Source organism: Globicephala melas, chromosome 17, assembly GCF_963455315.2.
Source record: "Globicephala melas chromosome 17, mGloMel1.2, whole genome shotgun sequence".
In the NCBI taxonomy this organism is placed as follows: domain Eukaryota; kingdom Metazoa; phylum Chordata; class Mammalia; order Artiodactyla; family Delphinidae; genus Globicephala; species Globicephala melas.
In genome coordinates, this window is record NC_083330.1 from 13,458,012 (window position 1) to 13,481,306 (window position 23,295).

The window sequence follows — 23,295 nt, forward strand, 5'->3', positions numbered from 1 at the left end:
TCATAGAAATGGGACCTAAGAAGTGGCCAAAGCAGAAGGCTTTTATATTTTTTAGACAAAGAAACAATAAATTTAAGAGGAATTGACAGGACAAAGAAATGTAAGTGACATGGTTAATTAGTAAGGAATTTAAGCAAAGTTTGGGCTTGGGTAGTAAATTAAGAAAGAAGTAACAAGGTTTGTTTCTACAGGCTTCTGGGCCCGGAACCCCCTGTCTGGTGATAAGGTTGTCTTTCTACATCCTTGTTCAGAGAGGGTACCTTTCACATAGGAGATTTATTTCCTGCTTTCGGGAAACAGAGAGGAAGGTCAAAGTGTCCCTCTTACAATGGCTGTTTCTTAACTAACTTTAAAATAATCAATATGCCATTGAGGCATTGTTTGGGGCAGCCTGTGCTGGTCCCCAACATGGGTTTATTATTAAAGACTTGAGTTCTGAAAATTTGTGAGCAGCAAGTTCAAAGTGACCTTCAAGGTTAAGTGGAAATCTTCTCTTTTTTTCTAGCAAACTCCCTCTCTCACGGCTGTCTTTCCAGAACATTACCATTTTCTCAAGTTCTCTTTCTCACCCATTCTTGTGCCAATACTGTGGTGTTTACTTTTAACCCATCTGGGTCTTTATATTTAAAGTGGGTATGTAAAGTACAGTTGGATCTTGTTTGTTTGTTTGTTTGTTTTTAGCAATATAGTAATTTTTGTCTTTTGAGTGTTTATATTTAAATTGATAACTGATACAGTTGGTTTATTTTTTTTAACATCTTTATTGGAGTATAATTGCTTTACAATGGTGTGTTAGTTGCTGCTTTATAACAAAGTGAATCAGCTGTACATATACAATCCCCATATCGCCTCCCTCTTGCGTCTGCCTCCCACCCTCCCTATCCCACCCCTCTAGGTGGTCACAAAGCAGGGAGCTGATCTCCCTGTGCTATGCGGCTGCTTCCCACTAGCTATCTATTTTGGTGATACACTTGGTTTAACTCTATCTTCTTGCTATCAGTTTTCTACTAGTCCAATGTGTTCTTTATTTGATGTTATTTCTCCTTTCCTAACTTCCTTTAGAATAATCAAATATTTTTTATTGTTGCATTTTTCTCCTCTGTTTAGTTCTAGTTCTAATTCTTTGTGCTTTTGGTAGTTGAATACACATTTCAAAATGCCTTCTTATTACCCTTAAGTAAATACTTGCACCAATTTCTGAATGATACAAGAACCTTACACAAGCTTACGCCCATTTTACTTCTTCCCACCAAACTGGGACACCTTTGAGAGTGAAAAAGTTATGCTGTTAATAATTGTTACCAGAATTGGCATAGACTGGGAATATGTTGGGGCAATTCAGGACATGGAGAGATCCTGTGGACCCTGAACAACAAAATGGAGTCACTTACGTCAAAGGGATGTAAAGCGGAGACAAAGGTCATTAAGGACGCAGAACTTACACACATCCACACCTGGAGGCAACATAAACTTCTGATTTAGCCAACCAGTCAGGCCACCTGGAGCTCATTTTCTTCAGTCTCTGGAAACTGCAGCTTAACCACCAATCAGCTGTCGACAGGTAACTGAATGCCTGCCAACACCAACCCCTGTTCTGCAAAACAACCTAAGTTACTTCTCTGGAATGTCTTTGTTCTCTTTCTAAACCGCGCCATTTCTACTTCCCTTGGAGCTTATTTGAGTTGCTGCTCAAATCTGTGCTTCCCGAATTGCAGTTCCTAAGACCCTAAATAAACCCTTTTCTCATCTGCAGCTTTACGGTCAGGCCACCCAAGATGGCTGCCCTCTTGCTCTCTATCCATCCCCTGCTCAACCAGTGCCTGCTTCACCTGCACCTGCACCCTACTCACGTGACTAACCTTCCCGCATACTTGTCCCCAGAACCCAGCTTGTGATTGTTCTAACCTTTAGATCAGAACATCTCTACCACGATAGCTTATCAAAGGAGTGGTAATGGGTGTGCCCCTCTTCTAGTTTCCCTGGTAACTGATGGGCCAACCTGACATCAATTCCCCCTATAACTGGTAACCTCCCTCTCCTCCAGGGAGCAAAGACTGCCACCATGTCCTGCCCAGCACCTACCCAAGCCTCCCACCTTGGCTGAAGTTCTAGTTTATTTGGGTGTCCTCTGTTCCTGGCTTCGGTTCTTGGGACTTTGTTTCCTGTTTTGTCTTGGTGAGTAATTACTCCTGGCTTAATGGGAAGTTTGTTTTAAGGGTGAGACTGTTGCAGCCTCCTCCTAGTACTCTTGCTGGTTTTATGTACAAGAACTATGGTCCCCGGCTTCCCTGGTGGCGCATTGGTTGAGAGTCCGCCTGCCGATGCAGGGGACGCAGGTTCGTGCCCCGGTCCGGGAGGATCCCACATGCCGCGGAGCGGCTGGGCCCGTGAGCCATGGCCGCTGAGCCTGCGCGTCCGGAGCCTGTGCTCCGCAACGGGAGAGGCCACAACAGTGAGAGGCCCGTGTACCGCAAAAAAAAAAAAAAAAAAGAAGAACTATGGTCCCTCAGCCTACGAGTACTTATCTCACTGGACTATGATTACCTGGGATGATTTACAATTAAACTGGCCAACTTGGGGCTCCTTTGAAATTCCTAAGTTATTTGACCTGGGCAGTCCATTAGAAAAAGGATGTAAGACAAAGCAGTCCAAATGGGAAGCTTATTTCAATGGCATTTTGAGACCTCAAAATGAGTTAGCTGTTCCCAAATTGCTTCCCTCCAGGATACTAACTCCAAATTATCTAAGGCTAATTCTGACTAAACTCAAAGAATACTGACTAAACTCAAAGAAACTACTAAATGTTACCCTAATGTTCCTCTGTCTCTGTTTTCTTCTCCTGCTGGTGCCCACCTCCTCCACTTCTCTCAGCCCATCCCCCTCTCTACCCAGCTCTCAAATTTCCCTTCTATAATGCTGAGGTTGATTCCTCGCAAAAGACTAGCCAGACTGCGCCCTGCTGTAATGACAGCCCCTTTGAAAACCATGTGTAAAATGTAGTTGAAGGGTGGATCAATGTTATCTCTTACAAATCTTTGCAAAACTGGAAATGCAGCTCCAGAGGCAGTTCAAATCCCACCCATTGCTTTCCACTGAGCCCCACACCTCTCCTATTTATTTAAAAAGTCATGTAACCTCTTCGGTAGCTCTTATCCAGACCATCTCCAATTCCTAAGACTGAAAAATAAGGAAAAGAGACCGCTTTAAACACAAACTGCTGAAAGGATTCTCTCCCAAACAGCCTCCTTAAAATTGCTTGTCAAGGTCAAATAAACATCTTAAAAGCCTTCTCCACAAGTAATAAAAGACTTCAGCCATCTGAGTGGGTAGACTTAATTTATTCTAACAGTTTTTTATAAACTAGTGAGTTTTGTATTGTACCTGATTCGTGACTAAAATTTTAAAATGAAAACTATGGTATTTCTATCTGTATGTATGTATGTATGTACGTCCATATACGTTCATTATAGATGTGGTATTTTTCTACCTTTGGATGGTATAGCCAAAATTAATTTGTAAGAGAGTTTATTTATTTGGATTAAACAAATAATAAGCACTTATATAAAATTCTCAGAAATAGAAACAAACCCAAATGTTTTTCAAGTTCCCATGATCAAGGATTAATCCTTAGTAAATAAAAGCTAGTTTAAATTTGGTTTACTTAATACAGACAAGTCTTTAGAATTATTAACATTAAGTATAATACTTTCACTGTACCTAGGATTACTACAAATTTTTCAGCAAGAAAAATAACTTGGTAAGTTGGAATTTTCATAAGTAAACTAAATGTAAATGAGATAAGAATTTTTAGGTGAACCTTTAAGAATAATTATGCTTTTCTGTTATGAATACCTAAAAATAGTTTCCCCAAATCTTTCTGGTAACTTGAAACTTTAGAGTTTTGCTAGGTTAAGTTAAATGATGGGAATTCATTGGAAGTCTATGTTATTTCAAAATAAGATAAAATACTGAAACGTTGTTAAAGAAATCTAAGTTTACCTACTTTTGTCTTACTACAGGAAAACTAAAGACGTTTGGGTCTATTAGAAACATGTTTTGTACCACTTTGAGAAAAAAATACTGGTATAACAAACAGTTCACAATTGCTTAGTTTTTACTAAAAATTAAGGTTTCTAAGGGTTAAGAATTCTAATTAATATATGTACTTAAAACTACTAAAATTAATAAGGAAAACAATTTCATATGCAAGGAAATTTTTTTAAAAGGTCTAAGGAATGGAAGACCCATTTTGTTAAGAAGAAGAAAATGATTTTGTCCTAACAGCTGGTTATTTCTAAATGGGAAAGAAAGAAGGAGACAAATAAAATGGGCGTAGAAAGTTGTAAAAGGCTTGTGGAAAAAGGGATCTTTAGAAAGGAATTTTATGTGTGGTCAGGACTGGCTGAAATTGGATTAAATTAAGTAAATGAGTTTTAACTTCTCGGAAATATTTTTTTTTTCTTTTAACATCTTTATTGGAGTATAATTGCTTTACAATGGTGTGTTGGTTTCTGCTTTATAACAAAGTGAATCAGTTATACATATACATATGTTCCCATATCTCTTCCCTCTTGCGTCTCCCTCCCACCCTCCCTATCCCACCCCTGTAGGTGGTTACAAAGCACCGAGCTGATCTCCCTGTGCTATGCGGCTGCTTCCCACTAGCTATCTACCTTATGTTTTGTAGTGTATATATGTCCATGCCTCTCTCTCGCTTTGTCACAGCTCACCCTTCCCCCTCCCCATATCCTCAAGTCCGTTCTCTAGTAGGTCTGTGTCTTTATTCCTGTCTTACCCCTAGGTTCTTCATGACATTTTTTTTTCTTAAATTCCATATATATGTGTTAGCATACGGTATCGGGAATATTTTTGTCTGTTGTCTTTATAAATCTCCGCCATTTTTACTTCCCTGAGAGCACGTTTGAGTTGCTACTCAAATATTCCTCCTGAATTGCAATTCCTAAGAGCCCAGATAAACTCTTATTTGTAGTTTTCTGCGTTTCTTGGTTGACAAGCCTGTTTATGTGGCCCTCCTCTGACTAGAACATACCCCTTTCGAAACTGCCACTGTTGTGAACAAAATCAGCACAGAGTAACGATGGAGATAAGTTGGGGCCGGGTCGGGGCCGGGAGGGGGTCACAGATCATGAGCCCAGTCCTTGATCTGCCACTTTCTAACTGTGTAATTTTTGGCAAATTAATTAAACTGTGCTGCCTCAGTCTCATCACCTGTGAAACAGGGATTAAAATGTGATCAGATGAGATCAAACTCATGTAGATGTTATGAGGATTTTTTAAAAAAAATGCTGAGGGGGCTTCCCTGGTGGCACAGTGGTTGAGAGTCCGCCTGCCGATGCAGGGGACGCGGGTTCGCGCCCCGGTCCGGGAGGATCCTGCGTGCCGCGGAGTGGTTGGGCCCGTGAGTGGTGGCCTCTGAGCCTGTGCGTCTGGAGCCTGTGCTCCGCAGCCTGTGCTCCACAGCAGTGAGAGGGCCGCGTACCGCAAAAAAAAAAAATTGCTGAGGGCACAAGACACTGCCTGGCATATAATAGTTACTTAACAAACGGTAGCAATATTTTTCCCCATCGTTTTTTTCATAAACACATACTTGCCTTAGCTGAAGTTTACAGTTTGCATTTTTGAGAATCCCCTGTTGTTCAAAGATTGGGAGGCACTGTCCCACCAGCCCAGCAGGAATGGCCTTCAGTCTGTCCCTGCTACTGATCTTTCTTAATGCACATTGAGCACAACACCCTTCTGCTTGCAAAGCTTTACAGGTTGGCCACCTGTTTGAGAGTTAACCTAATAACTGAGATCAACATGCCAAAGACACTTTATTTTTTTATTTTATTTTTAGTATTTTTTTAAGATTTTTCTTTTTTTTTGATGTGGGCCATTTTTAAAGTCCTTATTGAATTTGTTACAATATTGCTTCTGTTTTATGTTTTGCTTTTTTGGCCATGAGGCATGTGGCATCTTAGCTCCCCAACCAGGGATCAAACCCGCACCCCCTACATTGGAAGGCGAAGTCTTAACCACTGGACTGCCAGGGAAGTCCCTGCCAAAGACACTTTAGAGGTAACATTTCTCCAGTCAGAATCACGAAGTGCTACAATGGTGGTTCTCATCCCCAGAGAGGCATTTTTAAAAATTCGTTGGATGTTTTTTGTCATAACCATGATTGAACATACAGTCACTTCTGCTATAATGCTTGTTTTGAAACCATAAATTTATTCCAAGGAAATCAATATATTAGGGAACACATTTAGCATAAGGTGAATGTCACATTTGCTTTTTGCAAAATTTCATCAGTGGGAAAGCTAAGATAAGGTAAATGACTGCATCCGGATGAATCCAGATGCATGAGAATACACAAAATACACACACACACACACACACACACTTCAAACATCTACCAGCTACCTCAGTTTACCATGTATGTTATCCTAATGTTATCCTACAAAGTTATGTTTTATTGTTCTTTGGCATTTGTGAATATATATATATAGACACAGACAAAACACTTTTTCAACATCACAAGTCTGTTTAAGCATTCTGGTTCAAAACTCCAAGTAGTACTTACAAAAGAGAAACCACTTGAGGATCCTAATGGAAATTGTCAATTATCCTATTGGTGCTAGTAGTGTCGGGTTTAGCGGTTTCCAACATCACTGCAATTTCCAAAGTCTTCAGTTGCCAGATGAAACTCCCACTGCAGATGAGAAAGCTGGAAAAGAATTTCCAGCAATAATACATAAGTTAATTAAAGCAGAGGTTATACATTGGATCAAATTTTCAATTTTGATGAAATAGATATCTGTTATAAACACACGCCGTGAAAGACCTGAATCTCAAATTCAAAAACGTGCACTGGGATTAAAGGCTGAGAAAGAGCTCTGAAAGGATAATGAGTCATACCTGTCTGCATCTGGTGTTACAATTCAGAAAACCCTCCTTCTAGTACCTCACCATCATTTTCAAGTTGCAGCCCTTCCCGTGCCCACTTCCCCAAACAAACTCCAGGTCTTTTGGAAGGTAAAGTGCCGTATTTATCCTAGATTTTTTTTCTTTTCCTTTTTCTTTTTTTTGGCTGCGTCACGCAGCATGTAGGATCTTATTTCCTGACCAGGGATTGAACCTGTGCCCCCTGCATTGGAAGCGCGGAGTCCTAACCACTGGACCGCCGGGGAAGTCCCCTATCCTAGGTTTTATGCACTTATTACCATTGAACATATATAAAATTGTGCTACCCTTTTTATTAGGTTTCTGTCTTTAAACATGTTGATGACAAAACTTAGCCCATTCTTCCCTATCATAAAACCTATGGTTCTTAACTGCAGAATTTTGCATAGTAAGTGTTTTTTAAGGAGTGTGTGTGTCAGGTTAAAGTAGAACTAGCTGTACCACTGATACCTAGTGTGCAGATGCTAGGAGTGCTAGACGTTGCCTATGTGGGAAAACCCCCAAATTTTATGTTGGCCACTGCTTCCCAGTGTCCCTTTTGGCATAAGCATAGATGAAAAACTATATATAATTATCGGAGCCTAGAACCCAACTCAATTTTACATATAGACTAAAAATGTTTTCGGTTGTAAGGTCATAAAAATAAACCATGGGAACAAATAAACTCCATAAATTTCCAATTATAGGATTACCTATAATTTAGGTTATTACAGAATAATGTTAAAGATGGCACAAAGCCTTCTAAAATTAACAAAAATGTACCTACCAAGAACACAGTTTTGGAACTTTGAGGTTCACGTACAGTACTCACTGGAGGAGCACGTACCTGTAGACTCACTAATTTTGATTTCTGCTGTTGTCCTCAATTCCAGCGCCAACTTCTCTCTGTTATGTGCATTAAAGTTTATTGTAGGCTCAACAAAAAGTTTACAGTTTGATGCCAGCATTTATTAGTGGTGTTACAAATCAATTCCAAAAAAAAAAATACGTTGGAAACACAATAGTCAGCACAAGCACAATCCAATAATTTGTGAGCAGTGTTGGCCACTTTCCACGGAGGAGTGCCTGGGGAGAATGGAGGGGAAACTTCACAGCTAAGTAGTCACTGGTCTTTTCACTTATTGGCTTTTAAATAGTGCAATATATTGTAGAGATATCCCCAGGTAAAGCAGGGGTGAAAAGGGCCTCAAAACATGGAAAAAGTAGAATACTCATCTCTATAATGTTCAATAAAATAATTCATTTCTGATATACGATGAGAAGAATCATGGCCATGTGAGTTTGAAAAAACTCACCATAATATTAAGACTTTTGGCGATTTTCTCATAGCTGGGACATTTGTGATTTAAATCACCTAATTTAGTTCTTTGCTCCTTTTCCTTTTCAATAATGTTTTTTTCTTTGTTTTATTCTAAAGCAACTGTGTATGTGTTATCCATTCTTTAATAGAGATAATAGATTAAATGGAAATGCCAGTGATTTATGATGATTGCTTCTTTGACATATGTAATTTAACTCTCTTGGTTATTTGAGATTCTATTGCATTCAGTTACTTAAAAAATATTTTCATGTGTAACTGTACATGTGACCTTATAATGCATTTCATTTGGAAAATGAGGCATCACCTAAAGTAGTATCTTTTTAAAAAATTCCCAGGACAGTAAATGAGAATTGATAAAGCGTGCATTCATTTCAACTCAATTCCAAAACCTTGCTACATGTTCAGCCATAAACTAGGTGCTACATGGAATACAAAAGAATTCTACTTTAGACCGTGTAGGTGACAGTATGCAGTCTCTGAGCATGAATAGTTACATTATTTGCTCATGAACAAAGACATACACCTTGGGACTGAATATGAATCTTTAAAAATCGAACTTGGGATATTAACAAATGAAAGATCAGATTTTCCTGCTAAAAGCAGAAAATGAACAAAATAAACAAACAGATTTTAAAAGACAAACCCACTGGGATAATATGAGGAAACTGGGTGGAATAAGAAATAATCAAGGACCCAATTTTCAACCTGGGTGTTCAGAAGAGGGAATGTTAATGCTTCAGCGACAATCATGTAAGATAGCTTTTTAAAAATAATTCAGTATAACAAATACCAATGTCAAGATAATTGCTGAAAAGCAAAGACGTCTGAAAATATTTGCTAAGCTAACTACAATTCTTCTTTTAAAACACTCAAGAATTGAATTTGTAAATCTAAGAAAAATGGGGACATTTAATCTTTATGGAAACCCCTAAAAATGAGTTCTGATTCATTTACAAGGAGCCAGTAAATTTACAGTGCTGGCCTTTCAGGGAGGTGCATAAGCCCCTAGGTTTCTATAGATGGGCATGAAGTGATGGTCTTGGCGAGGGTGGCAGTCATCTTCTGGGGTACGTGGCAACAGACAGCAGGGCACTAGTTTCTGGAAAGATCTAAGTAGAAAAAGAAGTAGAAAGACCCCACTCCCAGGAAACTAGAGTACCTCCTGAGCACCACAGGAGAGATTCATGTGCTCAGAAAAGAGAAATTAAGAGGGAAGTTTGAGAATCAAATAGACCCAGGTTCCAATCCAGACATATGATTTGGAGAAGTTACTATACCTCTCTAGTTTTAGTTATCTAGGCAGTAAAATATAGAAAACTGCAGTACATATTCTGTATACTACTTTTGAGAATTTAATATGGTGCTTGGCATATAATAAACGTTGTCCCCCCAAAATGCAGCTTGTGTACTAAAGTTGGTCTAATGTTGTGCTGATAGAACTAAGGAAAAGATGGAAGACAAAGGTTAGGGCAAAGCTAAATGTGGCAGGGGGGTGTTGATGGCTCCAAAGATAAAAGGATGAAAGGGCAAGTGAGGGCTGGTGAGCACAGCAGGTGACCACAGGAGCCAGTAGGGACTGGGTGAAGGAGATGCAAGGGTACCAGGAATGTCTTCAAATCATTAAGAACTGTGTTTGGATGGATATGTCTGCCTTTTCCCCTCCCCTGAGGACAGTGTCCATAGCTTTCACTGGCTTCTCAAAGGAATACGTAACTCAATTAAAAAGAGGAAACGCTGGGAGAGCATTTTCCTCTCTTCATGATTAAAGCACTGCAGTGGAAGACCAATTCATTCTCTTATTTTTAGGGGGCTTCTTTCCTGCCACAGCCAGCTCATTTAAGTAAAACAAACAGGTGCATGGATCTGCACAGCATGTTCATGGCTACTGAGTGTGAACTTGGGCTTCTCTCTGCAAGAAGTGCGATCAGCTGAAGAAGGTGTGACTGAAATGAAGAGATAGACTTTGACATTTACAGAAAAAAGATTGTCTGAGATTCAAAATCTGCGGTTGCATTTCGTGATCGTGGTGCTACTGAATCTTTTATCAAATTTGAAATTGTTTGCATTCGTGAGTACATAGCATTCTTGCCAGGTAAAGCTACTTTAATTTGGTGAGCTCAGGCCTGGAGTGTATTTTATTTCTAAATTTATTACTTTTCTCAAATTTATTCAGTTCAGGAGGTTGTAAAGTGGATGCCGATGCCTCTTATAAGGTAAAGATGTTGTTTACTTTGGCCAGCTTCAAACGCTTTTGGAAGGAGCTGGGTGTCAATAAATACAAATATAGTTGCACTGACTTCAATTTGGTAGAAAGAAATTTGGTTCTGATACTTTGAACTGCAGTTTTTAGCTCATGACCCCACTCCTCAGCTGTAATTCTACAAAAATTTTCCATTAAGGGCAGAGCACATTAATTTTATCTTTGAGCTAATATGTACACTTTATTGAAGTCTTTCATACGTTTTTAAAATTGTTATTGTTTTTTAGACTATCAGATGTAAAAATATATGAAGTCTATTCAAACATGGAATAACTCAGATTGTTGCTGCTTAATAATCCTTTTCTTTTCAGTGAGATCATTCAAGTTTTGTTTCTCCCCTAATATGAGCTCTCAACGAGCTTAAGCAACCAGGGGTGACATCACATCAAGTCATCTGGCTCAGGATAAATTTAGACAATATTTCTTAGTAACTGTTTTGGCTGAAATTCATACAGAATAACATCCTAATAGCTATTAATATGGTGAAAAGTTCACTGTCATCTATCAGAATGCATAGCACCCAAAGAAGATTCACCATCGTACAGTTTCATTAAATTAGCACCTTTGACCCAAAAGTTCCAATACAAGAATTAACAAGAATAAAAACATTTTTGCATCAAACCAAAAAGTCCATGACATACCAGATCCATCTATGTCCCTTCATACATACATGGTCAATAGCTTTGTTTCCTTTTCATTACAACATTTTTTTTACATTAATATGTTTTATTTGGGAAGATTGTTCATATATATTTAAAGGTTTCTAGTTAATAAAATTCTGTTTATTCTGATGGGAAGCTCAAACAAGTCTTTTTTAAAAATTTCTGTGCTTTATTGAGAAAAGGAACATTGACATCAAAAACGTCGCCACAAACCCAAATCAGGTCTCATATCTGTGATGTTATTCGTGATGACTAAGGTGATTATTGGTGAGCCTGGCACAGTGTAAGATCTGAAAGTCTTTCTGAGCCACCAGGAAATGATTAAATTATTGAGATACAGAGGATATAATATGAAATCAGAAGAGCTGTTTTAGGCTACTGACTCGTCCACTTACTGACAGATCCTTTGTGCACTTTCCCCAGTCTCCCCTAATATTGAAATTTTACAAAAAATGGCACATTATCATCACCAGAATATTTGCATTGAACTTATTCACTCACCCAGTTTTACTTGTTCTCATTTATGTGTGTGTGCATTTAACTGCATACAATTTTATCCACTACCACAAGGATCTCTTCTGTTGCCCTTTTATTATCAAACCTACCTTCCTCGGCCCCTCCCCCATCACTAAGCTGTTCTCCATTTCCAAGTTTTGTCATTTCTAAAATGTTATACGAAATGGAGTCATACAGTTTGCAACATTTTAGGTTTGGCTTTTTTTCACTTAGCATAATTACCCAGAGATTCACTCCAGTGACTGCTTGTATCAATAGTTCATTCTCTTTTATTTCTGAGTAGTATTCCACGGTGTTGATGGAATAGCATTTGCTAAACCATTCATCTGATGAAGAACATCTGGATTGATTTCAGTTTTGCATTTTTGTGAATGAAGCTGCTATGAACACTCAAGTACAGGTTTTTATGCAAATGTTTTCATTCCTCTGGGTTAAATGCTCAGGAGTGCCATTGCTACGCCACATGATAATTGCGAAACTTTTTCCAGAGTGGCTGCACTATTTTACATTCTAATGTGCAGTGTCTGAGTGGTCCAGTTCCTCCACATTATCACCGGCATTTGATATTATCAGTATTTTAAAAACTTTATCCATTCTGACATCCTTGTAGTGATGTCTTATTGTGGTTTTAGTTTGCATTTTCTTGATGGCTAAAGATGTTCAGCATCTTTTTTTTTTTTTTTTTTTTTTTTTGGTGGTACGCGGCCTCTCACTTGTTGTGGCCTCTCCCGTTGCAGAGAACAGGCTCCGGACGCGCAGGCTCAGCGGCCATGGCTCACGGGCCCAGCCGCTCCGCGGCATGTGGGATCTTCCCGGACCGGGGCACGAACCTGTGTCCCAAACCCGTGTCCCCTGCATGGGCAGGTGGACTCTCAACCACTGCACCACCAGGGAAGCCCTGTTCAGCATCTTTTAATGTGCTTATGTACCATCTGTATATCTTTCTGGGGGAATTGTCTCTTCATCTCTTTTTGCCTATTTTCTATTTTAATTGTGTGTTCTTTCCTGTTGAGTTTTGGGAATACTTTTATATGCTACACATTAGTCCTGTGTTGGATATCTGATTTACAAATAATTTCTTCCAGCCTGTAGTTTATCATTTAATCTACTTAACACGGTCTTTTGCTAAGATGTTTTAAATTTAGGATAAAGTCTAATTTATCAAGTTTCCCTTTTATCGATTGTGCTATTGATGTCAAGTCTAACACTTCCTTTGTTTTGCTCTAGATCCTTAAGATTTTATCCTATTTTTTCCTAAGAATTTTATAGTTTTACATTTTATATTTAAACCCACATAATTAACCAAATTTGAGTTAATTTTTGTATCAAGTGTGAGGATAGGTCAAGCTTCATTTTTTTTTGCTTGTGGTTGTCCAATTGCTGCAGCACCATCTGTTAAGAAAACTGTGCTCGCTCCACTGAAGTGCTTTTGCACTTCCATCAATATTAAGTTATATTTGCGTGGGTTTATTTCTGGGTTCCCCTTTTCATTCCAGTGGTCTATATGTCTGTTCCTCCAATACTAGACTATCGTGAGTACTGTAGCTATAAAGTTTGACTTTTTTGGTGAGAGTAATTTTAATCATTTCATTCTTCTTTTTCAAGATGATCTTAGCTCTGGTAGAGTCTATGAATTGCCATATAAATTTTAGAATAACTTGACCATGTCTATAAAATCTCCTGCTGGGATTTTGATAGGAATTGCATTAAATCTACAGGCCAATCTGAGGAGAATGGCCATCTTTACTACATTCATGAGTGTAACATGAGCATGCATGTCTCTCTATTTATTTAGGTCTTCTTTTATTTATTTTGTTAAGATTTTGTAATTTTCAGCATACAGATCCTGCACATGTTTCCTCAACTATAAACCTAAGTATTTTTTTTCCTTTGGAATGATTATAAATGGTGTTAGGCTTTTGATTTCAGTTTCTGCATGTTTACTTTTAGTATACAGAAATGTGATTAAATTTTGTATGTTGCTCTTGTATTCTGTGACATGACTGAATGCACTTATTAGTTCTATGAGTTTATGTGTAAATTCCTTGGGATTTTCTATGTAGCTAATCATGTTGCCTTTAAATAGAGATAATTTTATTTCTTCCTTTCGCACTGGCATGCCTTCTATTTCTTTTTCTTCCCTTACTGCACTGAGTAGAGTTTATAGCATTATGTTGAATAGCAATGGTAAGAGGAAACATCCTTGTCTTATTCCTGATCTTAGGGGGAAATCGATCAGTCTTTTACCAGTAAATCTAATGGGTATATTCAACTGACATGTTCTTGAACAAATCAGATCATCAAATTGTATTCTGACTCATTTTCGCATCTGTAAAAATAGGGAGAATCATAGAAAATATGTCTCTGAAATCTGTTTCTAGATAAACCAGTGATGGTGTGAAAAATGTAAACTAGCAAATGAGGGAGTTATTTTGGCAAAGACTCTCATGAGATTTTGAACCAGAGGTTTCTTCAAGTTCACCAAATCAATAAATACTCAGAATATCTCACCATGTGACTTTAGGCTTTAGACATTTCAGTCTTCTCCTTGTCAATTTCCTATTCTATAATTCAACTTTTTAAAATGGATCTCAAAGACTCTTCCAGTTTTCTTTAACTCTGTGTTTTATAAGCTCTATTCTGGGCATTAGGTCAGATACAACGGTTGAGACTGTTCTATATGTGTTTAAAATGTAGTTACAGACATAAGATCTATACATGTAAAAATATTATTTAAGATATATTGTTAGAATCAAATTGTGGTCAAATATATGAATGAAAGCTTGCTAACTCCATGAGAGTAAAGACTGAGGAGTTGATTTTAATACACTATTTATCCCCAGTGTCTAGAGTAGAGGCTCAATGAACATTTGCTGAATTAATAATGGGTAGCACAGTAGAATTATAAAAGTTACATTTGATATGGTGCAATTTCCAATGAACAAAGAAGCATAGCTAACTAATCAAAATGGATGCCGGTTGGTATGCTGTACCAGTGTGCACCCTTGATATGATCCATGGGTGCAGATCCAGGAGAGGGAGAAATTGTTGGGTGGCTAGAAGAGGTGCCAATGGAGCTGGGCTTCAAAGATTTGTAGATTTCAAGTGCAGGGGGAGCGGGATGGTATTTAACTAGGGGAAATTATTTGATTAAAAGCACCAAGGTTAGAGTTCTGGAGAAAGCAGAACAATCTGGTTTAACTGGAGGATAGGAAAAGGGATTTTTAAATGTAGTTTGGCATCCAGGTATTGGAGGGTCTGACACTTATTACTTTTTACTGTTATCTAAATATTCGTGTACTTTTCCTGCTTCAAAACAATAATAACAATAAAACAAAAACTTCTGAATGTATTTTTTGATCATCTTCCTTTTCATTATATTAGGTTAATTAATTTTTAGAAGTTCAGTTTTAAAAACCATTAACCATTTAATAAAAAGTGGAATAATGGTTCAAAATATAGAAATTATTTATTATAGCAATACTTAAATGTTCTTATAAAATCAAATGAAACCTATTACCAATATTAAAAAACTGAAGGAAAGACATTGGCATATCTTGACCATGTTTTTCTTAGAGCCTGTATAACCTATATTGGTTATCTCTTTCTATAGGAGGAAATGAAAACAGCTAGTAAAGTTTTATGTGGTATGAGTAATAAAGAGAGTGGGAGGGTCACTTTATGTGCTTATAAATAAATCATATTAAGACTCCTTCATATGTTTTACAGTCCTCCTCGACCCTGTTTTGATCTAGAAGGCATTGAAGAGAAAAGCAAGTGGGAGCCATTATTTTGTTACATAGAAGAAAGGACTAATAATTGTTAAATCCAGGACTTGGCCTCTCTTCTCTTTTTATGTTTTCCCAGCACTATCAACTGGGACACAGACTGTCTTCTATCAGAATCTGGAAAAGTGAGACTTAATCACTGATTTTAAAAATATCTGAAAAGGGGCTTCCCTGGTGGCGCAGTGGTTGAGAGTCCGCCTGCCGATGCAGGGAACACGGGTTCATGCCCTGGTCCAGGAAGATCCCACATGCCGCGGAGAGGCTGGGCCCGTGAGCCATGGCCGCTGAGCCTGCGCGTCCGGAGCCTGTGCTCCGCAACGGGAGAGCCCCGCGTACCGCAAAAAAATATCTGAAGGAAAAATTATTATTATAGAAACAGACAAAAACACACATTTCACTATTTGATTTGAACCTGGAATCTTATCGTATACATTGTATATACTGGCAAAGAAAGCCTGTGATAAGCGAGGCACCAAAATGTTTTTCTCGCTTAAGCAATACACAGGAGATCTCAAAACTGCACTATTGTGTTTTCTTCCACCCAATAGCACAATTGTTTCTTTCTAGGAAAATCAAAAGATAAAGGGTTGCCTCTAAATGATGAAAATGCAAATGTGGCATTCAGTCTTATTGTAACCTAAGTTCCTTTCTTTCTCTTAAATTGGGAAGGTTTGACCCACCAAAATAATACAACGCATTCACCTTAAGAATTGCTTTCATGCCTTTAAAACGTTAATCGATCATCTCCTAACTAATCCAACTTTTCCCTCTGAAGGGCCATTGCAATTATTGGAGGGGAACACAAAAGCGTTTGGAATCCTCCTTTTCTTTAGTTTTAAAAGATGCTAATCTCAATGGTAATCTCCATAGGCCAATTTGTTAAACGGAAAATTAGTTTAATACTTGGGGAGTAGAACTTTTAATTAGTTCAGCGCCAACATCATTGTGGTGTTTGACTAATTGCAGTCATTTTCCCTTTTAAATCCTTTTCTTATCTCCTGTATCTTTCCAAAGCCCTTTAGCATTCTGTGATTTTTTTTTACTATTATTTCATTCTTTCTTGTATCCTTATATCTGCTACGTGATCACTTACACTGCTCTTCGTGTCATTATTTTTTAATTTAGTAACATTTTTATTTAATCAAATAAATCCAAAATATTACCATTTCAAGATGTAATCCGCATACAAATGAATAATATATTTTATATTGATTTTTACTGAGTGTTCAAAATCCAGTGTATAATTTACACTTACAGCACATCTTGATTTCAAAGTTAAATTTTATCAGATTATTTGATCTGTATTTAGATGTTACAAGATTTACAGTTGAAAAAGAGATGCACGTGCCCAAGTTGCTCCAAATACACCTTAAAAATTTTCAATAACTGAATCAAATATCAGTTTTTAAAATTAAATATACACTAATGAAAATTAAATTTAAAAATCCCTTTCTTTTTATTGTAATAGAGCTGCTGTAAGATTTGCATATAGGTTTCTGTGTGAACATAATGTTTCATTCTTCTAGGGTAAGTATCCAAGAGTGGGAATTTTGATTTCTTAACTTGAGGCATTTCAGGATGAGGTTTTGCTTTGATTACCTAGACTACTAAGGCATTAAAGCCACCTCAATCTAATGACCTTTTTAATTTGACAATTCAGTTAGATTATTTTGGCATCATCTGCATTTCATTCTAAGATCTCTTGACCTTTTAAACTGCTTTCTAAAAATTCGTACATGTTAAGGTTCTTTCTTTGATCTGTAAAGTTCCAAGGGTTTTGATAAATGCATAGCATCATATGCCCACCACTACAGTATCATAAGAAATAGTTTCACTGCCTTAAATAAATCCTCTGTGCTTCACCTACCCTATCCAAACCCAACCACTGATGTGTTTACTGTCTCTATCATTTTGCCATTTCCAGAATACCATATAATTGAGATCATAAAGTATGTAACCATTTCAGACTGGCTTCATTTACTTAGCCATATGTATTTAAGATTCCTCCAAGTCTTTTTGTGGCTTGAGAGCATGTTGCTTTTTACCATCAAGTGAGACTTCAGTGTATGGATGTACTATACTTTGTTTTTCCATTCATCTGTTGAAGAGCAACTTGGTCACTTCTAGTTTTTGGCAATTATGAATAAAAATGCTATAAACATTTGGATGAAGGTTTTTGTGTGGACATTAGTTTTTAAATCAGTTGGGTAAATCGGGAGTATAATTGCTGGATCATATGGTAAGACTATGTTTAGCTTTGAAAGAAATTACCAAGTGGTCTTCAAAAGTACCACTTTGCATTCCTAGCAGAAATTAACAAGAGCTTCTATTGCTCTGCATCCTCCCCAACAATTGATATTGTCAGCTTTTTGGATTTGAGGGTAAAGTCTTAATCCAACATGACCGCTGTCCTTATAAGAAGAGGGAGAGGCACTCGGGAGGCATGCACACAGAGAAAAGCCCATGTGAGGTCACAGCGAGAAGGCAGCCATTTGCTAGCCAAGGGGAGCGGCTTCAGGAGAATGCAAACCTACCAACACTTATTCTCAGGCTTCCAGCTCCAGAACTGTGAGTAAACAACTTTCTGCATTTAAGCCATCCAGTCTGTGGTATTTTGCTTTGGCAGCCCTAGCAAGCTAACATACTAGGTTTCATATGTTTTTCTTCTAGAAGTTTTATAGTTTTTAATTTGATATTTAGGATTATGATCCATTTTGAGTAAATTTCTGGGACAGGTGTAAGGTCCATGTCTGAGCCAAGCAGTGTAGATACTACAAGATGTCATTTTTATTCAGGAGCTAGGGGAGAGTCAAGTCATATAAATTCCTACTCTAAAATCTTCACACCTAACTTTCCAAGATTCACATTTTCTTACATAGACCAGCCTCCTCTCGGTTTCTTCAGTTAAATCAAAAATACGTGTTCCTCTTTGCCCATGTATTTTTGCTTGTTAGTATATTTCTTGAGCTGTTTTCATATTATTTCTTTCCTTTCTGTGAATTTTTTTTTTAATTTGGAGCATCAAGTTGTAAAGATGTGTGTATTTACCTGACAATTATACTACAGTTAAGTTGAGAAGGGTGAATCAATAGCTTGTATTTGTTTTTAAAATTAAATTAATCCTGGACAAGAAAACAAACAAAAATACGGATGTAGAACTGTACCCACACCAATTATTGGAAAGACTTCTTTTTCTATTAAATTGTTCTTGCACCTTTGTCAAAAATCAGTTGACTTTTTGTGTGGGTATTATTATTTTAATATTTAAATAAGTGAATTTGAATTTAAAACTACGTATTATCTGCAATTATGGTAATAATCCACCTAGCTCAATATTAACTATAAGGCTATAAACGGATCTGTATAACTTACTGAATTATTTATCTCCAGCTTGATTTATTTTTTTCATAGATGAGTTCAGACTGATCGATTCCTTGAAGAGAATACTTCAATTTAAGGAAAATACTAATTATTTTGATTGGCATTTGGGCAGGCTGGCTCCAGGCCAGAATTTTGCATGTGATCTTTCAGGTCCAACCATAGGCAATTACAAAGTCCTTAGTTGAGAGACCCCACATCAGACCGGGTGCACAGACAGTGCACGCCAAAGGGGGTTGCAGTTAGACTCCACTCCAGTTGGACTCCACACTTCCCAGTCCTGCTTCCTGCACTTACCACACATGCATACTTTTGCCAGTGCAAAACTTTAACATGTTACAGTTGCTTTGATCACATTTTATCCTTTCTTCTTGTTTCTTTGATTCTCTACATTCCATCTGGTTATGTAAACATTCTCATGGTTTTAAATTTTCATTTTCTTCACATTGGGGTGAGGAAACTGGTGGCATACCTATTTTCAGAGATGTATTTCATTTGAGTGTAATGAAACTAACACTAGATACATTTAAAGCATAGACTCTATAATTTCACTTTTATTTATTTTCGGGATCTCAAGTCTAGTTCCTTGTAGCTATGAAGTATTGCATCTATTTGCAATCCTCAAAAGATTCTACGGAATTTTAAGCCAAATTTACTTGGAGAATATTTTTTCCTAATGCTTCAGTAGATTCGCACAACAGCTGCTGATTCTCCTTCAAACAGTTTGGTAACATGAAGATCTGGAAAAAGTACCACTCAGGGCTCCTTCTGTATACCAGGTCTGGAGTTTGCCACTTGTAATTGAAACGTAAGCCACCACAGATTATTTTATAAGTAGTAATTCCATCTCCATCACTGTGTAAAATCAACTACTTAAAAAGCTATTATATGTATTTATCCAGCTGACACCTGCACACATGAATACACAATATTTCAGAATGGAAACATATTTGCAAATTCATTACAGAACACATCTTTTCTCTCATATTAAATTCCACAACAGAAATCATAGTAGATAAAAGGGTAACAGACTCTATCCTACCTATAATGCATGCATTCAAGTTTATCAAATGAGACTCTAAATTATCATAACTTAGAATTTTAAATACTTGAATATAAAATAGCTTCAGCTAATACTTTCTTAAAATGTTGATGACACATATATATACACAATGCACACACATATGTATTCATTTTTTAACTAAACGCTATTCTATATTAAAAGTATCAGGTCTCTCCTGGGGCAATCTGAATCTTACTACAAAGAGAGTATAGAATGCCATTGATATGGATCTGTGTGGCCATTAATGGAGATGCTATCAGTTGGTAAGTTTGGTTTCAAAAAGTAATGTGTGTCCTTGCCTTTATGGAATTCACAAACCAGTAAGAGAGACATATAAACAAAGTTATTGGAAGAGAAAAAGTAAGTATATGAATAGAGGTAAGTGCACTGTTTCAGTTAAATATAGAAAGGATGAGTCAGAATGAGTCTGTCTGGATAAGTCAGAAGAACTCACTGAAGAGGAGATCACTGAGCTGAATAATGAAGGAAAGTAGAAGCTTTGTAACTAAATAGAGAAAGAAAGGGGGTATTTTAGGAAGAAAGTATATATTGTGTAAAGTCATGAAATTATGAAAGACTAAGATCTGTTTGACAGAAGGTAAGTAGTTTGGTATGGTTGTAACATAGGATTCACATGAGAAAGAAGAGCCTCTCTTACTGAGGATGAAATAAAGTTCCAATGAAAATAAAGGTAATTGGAATATCATACCATCCAGCACTTAAAACAAAATTTTAGGATTTTGAGGAGTTTCTGCTTGTTTGGTTTTGGTTTTGCTAATTAAACTGAAATATCTAATTCAGTCATTAAGCAAGTGTTCACTGAGAAAAGCCTGAGATAAAAGTAAAATAAAGTATACGCAACACACCTGAAAAAGGAATTTCATTAAAGATCTCTACCTATATGATTGACAACTACCTTAATTAACATATTTTCAGTGTGAAAATGATATGGGGGTATCTGACTATATAACGGACCCATCCAAAGGAAAAGGCCTGTAGGTATGCGTGTTTGAGGGTATCCCATCAACGTAATGAGGAAATCTCCACAAGATTGTCCTTAAGAAAAGTCAGCCACTCAGGAAGCTACAGCCACCAGCGTGGACCTTTTACTCTGCTTTTTAGTGCATCACTGTTAAAAATGAAAGTACAACCAAGGATCACCAGACGTTTAAGAAAGGTTTTAACATGAAAGGGACCCAAACAAATCAGTAGGAGAAAATCTTCAGAGGAAACAGAGAGAATGCAGAGAGTGGTAGAAAACTTCAAAAATGAGCTACTGGGGGCCCCACTTCCTGTGTGGTGCCCAAGTAATTTCCTACTAGACTGAACTTCCTGTATATTAGGTCTATAAACTCTGGACAACATATGAGAAACAACTACCTCAAGACACTAACGAATGAAGAAAAGTAGGTAGATTCTGGAAGGGAGATGACATTTGGAAGAAGACACCCCCCCCACCTTTTAAAATGGCTTTTAGCCTAAGAGCAGCCTGAAGTTGTCACCACATTGAGTGACTAACAATAAGCAAGAAAACAGGTAGTCTTTCTGGCCAGAAGAGAGGACAGAGTTTGGAGCTATCAGAGACTCTGGAGAGGGAAGGGGAAATCCTAAAAAAGGTGAGAGCAAGGGAGAGAGATCTCCAAATGCTATGTTTAAGCTTTGCAAAAGATACCTGGTTGACCCTTACGCGTGCACATGTGAAACAGAATCCAAGCAGCACAGAGTCCAGTATGAGATCAACCAAGTTAACTACCTACAAAACAAAATTTGACACTATTTGAAGGAATAAGGCAGAACCTAGACTTTCTAAATCATAGAGTTCATGATAATGAGGATATAATACAACATTACTCAGCAAAGAAGAATAGGAAAATATGACCCATTCTCAAAAGAAAATAGAGACTCCACCCATTAATGACCCAGGTGTTGGAAACAGTATACAGGATCTTAAAGTGGATTTTTATAACTATGCTGAATGAGCAAAGTGTACTCATAATAAATGAAAAGATAGAATAAAATTAAATGAAAATTTTAGAATTTAAAATACAATATTTGAAATTAAAATTTACTGAGTAGATTTAGCCAAATGGAGATAGCAGAAGAAAAGATAAGTAACCTTGAAGATAAAGCAGTAGAATTTGTCTAATCTGAAGAAGTGGAAGGAAAAGAGAGGAGAAAAAAGGGTGAGCACCTCAGGGATCTGTGAGGCAATACTGAAATGTCTAATATACATGTATAACTGAAGGAGAACAGACTGAGAGAAAAAATATGTGAAAAATAATGGCTATGACTTCTGCATCTGGCTAATATGAATGACCCAACCATTCCACTCCTAGGTATTTACCCAAGAATGACGAAAAGATTGTACATGAATGTTTACAGCACCTTTCTTTGTAAGGGCCCTGAAGAGGAAACAATCTAGATGTTCTTCAACAGGTGTTGAAGACAATCTAGGTGTTCTTCAACTCTAATAAACATAATGTGGTATATCCATACAATAAAATACTACTCAGCAACGAAAAGGATCGGGCTGTTGACATATACAGTAACATATGAATCACAAAATAGTTACACTGACTGAAAGTAGCTAGACAAAAAGATGGGCACATTGTATAAATTCATTTACATAAAATTCTAGGAAATGCAAAGTAATGTATAGTGTTGGAAAGGAGATCAATGAGCTTGTGAATGAGATGGAAGGTGGGAGAAATTATAAAGACAAGAAAGCTTTCTAGGGTAATGGATACGTTCATTATTTTGATTGTGTGGTGGTTTCCTGAGCATGTATGTCAAAGTGTATCTGAATGTACACTTAAATATGTACTGATTAGGATATGCCAGTTATACTTCATTAAGCTGCTTTAAAATAAGCAGGGAACACAAATGTGAAAAATTAAAATAAAAGCAAACTTTGGCTCATCACAATAAAATTACTGAATACTAAAAATAAAGAGAAAATCTTGAAAGCATCCAGAGAAAAACAACATACTCTAATAGGTGAACAAGGTCATGGAACAACATACTTAGAGTTTTGATTGACCAGAAAAAACATCTGACAACGCAAATTTATATATTCAGCAAAAACAAAGAAGGCTAAATAAAGGCAACTTCAGATAAGGAAAAGAGAATTCGTCATCAGCAGATATGCCCTTTGAGAAATGCTAACGGGAATTCTTCAGGCCGAGGGGAAATAATACTGCATCGAAATTCAAACTTCAGGAAGGAATTAAGAGCACTGGAAATAGAGTTTTTTCATAAGGCTAAAAGGGTCAGTTCGTCGGGAAGACATAATATTCATAAGTGTTTTTCTCAGAACAGCTTCAAAATTAATAAAATAATGATAG

General features: G+C 37.1%; 1 long non-coding RNA gene across 1 annotated transcript in view; it reads right to left on the reverse strand.

Annotated features, from left to right (window-relative positions):
* LOC132593765 (uncharacterized) overlaps window positions 1–23,295 on the reverse strand; it is a 68,314-nt gene that overhangs the window by 23,103 nt on the left and 21,916 nt on the right. Inside the window, exon 2 of the long non-coding RNA XR_009559576.1 lies at window positions 6,584–6,727. This is a non-coding gene — a long non-coding RNA (uncharacterized lncRNA). The remainder of the gene's footprint in view (window positions 1–6,583; window positions 6,728–23,295) is intronic.